Below are 7,018 nucleotides of genomic sequence, written 5' to 3'. Positions count from 1 at the left end.
TGTACTTATTTTGAAAAATAAAAAAATTTTCACATAAAAAGTAAAATACAAAGACATATTATTTACTACAACGTATAGCACCTTTAATTGGCATCTTACCATATTATTATATAAGATTTTCATATATATAAAGTGGGGATTCATTTTCCATAACCATACTCATTATTATTCATCTTTCTCTCCCTCCCTAAGAAGCTAGAGAATCTTTGCAGGTTTTGAAATTTATATATTTTTGTTCCTTTCTCTTCCGAAAGAAGAGGTACCATATATTAATGCCGGAACAGCTCCACTTTGGCCACATGCCAATTCATAAGCTAAGGGGGAACATCATGTACGGTTTCTTTTATTTTATATACTCCACCACCACCACCATTACCACCATTCTTTTTCTTCTCTCTCACTCATTGCATTATTGCTTTCCTGATTTGGCTATGCACAGTTTAACCATCTTCAGTCACTTCTTTCGAATAATTCGAAACGGTGCTCTGTCCCTCCACCCTTTTTCTTTTCATCATCTACGTACGTTACATGTTCATGTGTATATTTCTCTGTAATTATTCGCACAAAGTTGTCTTTTATGTAAAAATAATACTTAAAAGTTGTCGAATAATTTAGTTAAATATATCAAATTATTATATTTGTCGTGATAACGTATTTTATACAAATATTTAATTATACGTTATTACGTCAATAAGAATAACTCTGGTTTTTTAATCGCATTCAATGGTTAGAATATTCAGATTAAATGGAATGAAAAGATTTAATTGAATTAAAGCGTATGATATGTTGGTATGAATGTGTTAGTAAAAAATAATTGAATTTGAAGAAGGAAGTCATTCGAATGGTTAAGTGAATTTTCGAGAGAAGTTGGCGTTGAAGGAGACATGTTTGGGGATATTAAGTGAGAGCTCGATTAACACAGCAAATTGAGGAGTTATTTGACAGAAAAGATCGAAGACTTTAAAATCGAAGGTCATTCTGCAACTGTCACATAATCAGGAAAAAGAGCGAGAACGATTACCCATGTTTTCGCACCCGTGGAAGTTTCATTTCAAATTGATCGGTTAAGGAAATGACTATAAATACTAGAAGGCTCGAAGATATAAGGGTTGAAACTTTGCTTCAGAAATTACTCATGTACACTCACATCCCAGGAACTTCTTGAGTCTGCTTCGAGTTAATTTTTTGAAGAGTTCTTTCCACGTGTCTTTATTTTCCATTTATCTTTCCTGCAAACTTTACTTTTTATGCAAATTTATCTTTCATGCCTCTCACTCATTTACCCACAAATTTCCTTGTCAAAATTTACCGCTTTGTTTAAATTCAATGCAAACTATTTCGATTTCAATCAATTTTACTTTCAAAATCTTTATTTTACACCTTTTCAGTCTTTTTCTTTAAATTTCGTCTAATTCAAAGATCTTTGATGCACTTATAGAAAAATTGGTACCAGCAAAAGAAGAGTAGGTTTCGCTCCCAAACCATTAGAATCGAACCACCATCGATTTGTTAAAAATCGACAAAACAGAATGTATGAACAGTGGATACATTATTATTCTTGCCGTTTAGTTACTATTGGCGTGTCACCATAGTTTTCAAGCGATTCCTTGTCCTAATGTGAGAACTTCATCATTCTGCATGTTTATTCATGCGTCACATCAAACATAACATCCACACCAAACTCATAAAATCCCAGCTATCAATTTTGTTACAGCTAGCTATCTCTATAATATATAGTGTCACCATTTATTCAAAGACTATGTGTGAAAACTTATTATGTTACAAAAGAAAAGAGGCTCCACCTGAGAGTAATTGATATGATTTTGAACGTGAAAAAGTAACAAAATTCATACGAATTAAACTATATGATATAGAAATTTTTTTAGATATTTCAAAAATATCGATGTTTTAGTGATTTTATTCGTTAATCTTAATTATAAAATTTATATATAATTGAGATTAACGACTAAAAATATTAAAACACTAGTATTCCTAAAATACCCAAAACTCTTCTTATAATATATTACCAGGTTTATATGCAATGCAATTAATAAAGAAGGTATTATTTTATTGATGTGAAGCATTTGACTGCAATAATAAGTGAAAGTGAGAAGGTTAATGTTTATATGTATGGACAAGTACGGTGAATAATTGAAGATGAAAGGTGAGATAGAAAAGGATGGATCATATAGAAGAAGAGATTATTGTATCGAAATTCAAAAGGAAAAAACACACAACATGTGTGAGGGTGGGCATGAAATTTGGCTTTTGCAATCTTTACTTTGCTCAAGTTTCTGGAAAAAAGGTGATGATAAGAGAATAAAAAAGGACAAGTAGTGGTCCTATGACCCAAAAATAGAGCAACATCTTATTGGAACTATTTGCCACAATGCACACTAGTGCCAATATTTATATATATATAAAAATTACATAAGGTATGTTACGAAAATCAAATCGGTTATTAATTAGTATTACTGTACTGATAAAATTAAAGATTTAAAGATTTAAAGATTTAATTTAGATTTAATTAGAATTAAATCGAATATGATAAAATAATTTTTATGTATAAACTGATCATAATTATCTTTGCTTTGAACTTGTGAAAGTATGTTTAGTTCAATGTTGTTTTGTATTTTTCATCAATTAGGAACATGTAATTTTCTATAATTTAAAGGAAGTTATGCGTTATTAGGAATATCTTGTAAGGACAAAATATTTAAGTGTGTTTTTTTTCTTATTTTAGTGAACCTTTCTTAATGTTGTGGGAATTGTTTCATATATTTCTTAGGAAAGAATTTTGAGTCTATATATCACTTCCTAAATTGAAAAGCCTCCCATGCATTTCTTTAATCTTTTGCAAATTTATAATATGTTATTAATAGTTGTTCTCTAACAGTTAGCTGTTAATATCATGTCCAGAAATAATTTAGTGTCAATAATTTTATTTTAGTTTTTAATTTTGGTCTAATCACTACAAAAAAGTCGTCGAATACCACTAGATTTACCGTCAGATTTTCTAGATAAATCGGACAATAACAAATTTCCTGGCAAATTTAGCGGCAGAAAAAATACGATGATATAAACTTCAATGAAAAATATTTACCGACGGATTTTTGTAGTCCGTCGGAATTTGCGACGGATAATTGGGGGTGGGGTGACGCAATATGGTCCGACGGTAACTTCCACGCCCTTTTATTGCCGGAATAATCAGACGGAAAAGTTTTTTAGAGATTTTTTAAAAAAAAGTTAGCGGCGGTAAATTCCGACGGTAAATCTAACGGAAGTTATTTTTTATGTTTTTTAAAATAATCTTTTACCGTTCACTTACAATGTAACTTGATGTCAAACATAGTCAAAACATGCTTTAAACCTGAAGTGAAATATCAAACAACCAACATAAAAATCGAGAATGATATATGGTAATTGATATATCTAACACAATGTTAATTACATGATGTTCTTCTCAATGTTTGCTAAAGAAGTATACATAACATAGAACTATATTTACATTAACCCTATTCAGATTCATCATCTTTTTCCTCTAGTTCACCATCCTCCTCTTCCGAGATAGTTTCCTGATCATCAAACTTGTCTTCTCCTCTTCTTCGTCCACATCAACTCCATCTCCTTCTTTAAAATTGTCGTCCTGTTGTGGTAATGTGTCGTCCTGTAATCCAAGCTCGATGATATCATCGTCATTAACAACAGAGCTTAGGATAATCGGCTCATCGGTATTAACCACTGGTTTCGACGGAGTTGGGTCATCAATCTGGTAAGATTCCTGACCCGTCTGTCCTATCATCCGACTTGGTGCGGACTCTAGGCTTAGTCTTAACCACGACCACCCAACTAGACCTGCATGAACCCGAATAAGATAAATAGTATACATGTTGTGCATTTTGAGGTAGAATAAAAGGATCGTAATGCCTATATTTCCTAGTTAAGTTAACTTTGGTGATATCGTAGTCCTTGTGCTTTCGTGTTCCTTGTCGCAAGCTAGCATCATACCATTCACATTTAAACACGACCACCTTGTACGTAGTACGACAGAAATATTCTAATTCAATAACGTTGTGCAGCACACCAAACCAATCAAAATGACCACCACCTGAATCCTCACAAACTCAAACTCTGGTGTTATCTGTTTTCTTCCCTATCGACCATTGTAAGGTATGGAATTAACCTATATCTATTAACATTGTACATCGGGTAGCTAGTGGCCTTATTCATTGGGTCCCAACTAAGTACAACTAATTCCGGATCTGTAGTGTTAGACAGATGGATGCTGACATATTCTCTGAACCAACGTGAAAAGTTGTTTGATAAGGTATCGGGATTTGCCTCTTGAAATAACCTATATGATATAATAGGATAAAGAAGTCTTGATTATATTAAGAAGTTAGAATGTTAATGATTGCAATATTTACGAGGACTTAATAAACTCACGTAAGGAACGGTGAAATCTGGTCACAGTTAAGCAACACATGCAGATGTGCGACATCGATCTCCTTCTGCTCTAACCAGTAGTCACTGTCGGCACCCATTACAGCTCTTTTCAGATTAAAGATTGGGTATGTTGTTTCACCCAACAATGATTTTCCCCTCTCATCGTTCCTTGCAACCCTTGTTTTATGTGACTCAACTTGAGGTTGAAAATAGAATGAGTAAAATGCGGATGTTTTCTTAAAAAATTATTAAAGTTTTTACAAAATTCGGCAGAAAATACCCTACAATTAGAATCTTCTGTAAACCAAACAAGTTTTAAAATAAAATCGCACAAAATTTCGGCAGAACTTCCGCTTAACTTAGAGACATCCATCAAATAAATATAACAATTTTCACAAAGAAAACAACTGCAAGCATATATTAGAACAAATACAAATTCAATAACATATCAAATCCTAACCGTTCTAGTGCGCAACTTCTTATAACTCCACAATTTTCCAACAAACAACGGTTTCGAAAAGGCGCCTCTACGCGACCTTCTCCCACTTCCATCCTAAAACACTATCCTAGAAAAAGTAAGTCGAATATAAAACTTAAATAATTGATTATAGTTAGAGCGAGATAGAAAACCTACTTGAAACACAGATGCACAGAATACAGAAGAAGCGAAATCCAATTAATGTCACAAAAATAGCATCGTCCTAATATTTTTTTTTATTAAACTCACAAGGTGAAACTAATTAATTTTACAAACTGCACAAAGTCAAACACTGTTAATCTCACCCTACTTAATCTACATTAACTTAATTATAAATTCTATTTACGTTAAATTAACATAAGATATCCTAAAACAAACTGCATTACCCTATTTTAATCAATAATTTCATAATAAAATACATAACAAAATCCTATACTCACAAAAAAATAAGACAACTAAAAATCACAAACCAAATCTTAACCACAAAATCCGTTACCATAATTTAATCAACAATTTGGTAAAATATCTAACAAAATTCTAAAGTCACAAAAAATCTAAAAAACAGTCAAAAAATTATACAAAATCTTAATCACAAATTTCATTATACTAACTTAATCAATAATTTCATAAATTATTTAACAAAAAACCCTAAACTCACGTAAAAATCTTAATAAAATAAAAAAAATTATGCCAAACTTATCTTTGATGGTGGTTGCAGGATGCTGGAGCAGTAGTGGTTCCAGTAGTGACGGCGACATCGACGACAGTGGCCACCAAGAACAGCGGTGGCGTTCCCAACCTCTCTAGCAGTGACCGACAGTTCCAGCGGTCGCACCAGAGGCTCCGGCAGTGACGGCGACGCCAGCAACACCTCCTTTGACAGCGGAGCACGGGAACAGAGAGAGAGAGAGAGAGAGTAAACTCATTGAAGTGAGAGAGGAAGGGTTCGCGTTTGAATTTTAAACTTGTTTAGAATCCGACGGTAAATGTGTGAAATGCAACATTTTATTAAATCGATTTACCGTCGGATTTATCTAATGGAAATTCGTCAATATATGTGACACCAATATCGTCGTATTTCGTGCTACTATTTTTCGTCGAATTTAGCGTTGAAATGTACATTCTAACGGTAAGTATTTTTAGAAAATCTAAGCTATCTTTGATCCGATGTGAATTTTGTCGATAAATCCACGCTAAATTCGACGGGTAATTTGACGATACTCAACTCGTAATAAATAGTAATACTATTACTACATGTTTATTGAGTGCATATATAATATGCCACATCACTATGATAAGAAACACTTTCTGTCTTTCTTTCATTGTAATTATTAGGGTTTTGATAATCTGTACTCTAAAAGTATAGGACACATATTAGCAATATAAATAGTTAGATCAGTAACACATGCAACACTAACTAATTTAGCAAATATGAAAGTTATATTTTGTTAGGGAAGTTAAGGGCGTGTTTGGCGCACAAACAGAGAGAGTAAGATTATAATCATGTGTGTGCGTGACTGACATTTCCAACACTGTATATGATACCTTTATTAATCCCTAACTTACACACACGATACATTCACTGACAACAAACTCTGGGAGCTGAAGACCCTAATTAAGGGTACTAAAGGCACACACATAAATGCAAATTCACCAAATGAAATCAATAGTAGCATAGCAAAACGTTGGTATGGTCACGGAATGGAATAATAAAAAGCCATTATTATTATTAGCATAGGTATAGATACATTCATATATATGCATTGTGCATAGTGTAGAACACTGTGAGATAATAAAAAGGGGCCACTGGACCCTTCACAGGGCTCAGAGATTGGGGCAGTGCCATGAATGAAGTTTAATTAGCTAGTGGACCGAGCAAAAGGGGAAAAAAACTTGTGGGGACACTTGGACCCTAACATGGGGTACAAGGACTTTTGGTCAATCCATAACAACCTACACATAAATATATTAGCTTAGTCATATTTTAATTATTTTAAATTTTATAATTTTTATTGTGAAAAATATTATTATTTATTTCGATTTTTTTATTAAAAGGTAATTAAAATATTATTTTATTAATTTATTCATGGTTGA

Source organism: Arachis ipaensis, chromosome B04 (genome assembly GCF_000816755.2).
Source record: "Arachis ipaensis cultivar K30076 chromosome B04, Araip1.1, whole genome shotgun sequence".
NCBI lineage: Eukaryota > Viridiplantae > Streptophyta > Magnoliopsida > Fabales > Fabaceae > Arachis > Arachis ipaensis.
This window is presented reverse-complemented; position numbering follows the sequence as displayed.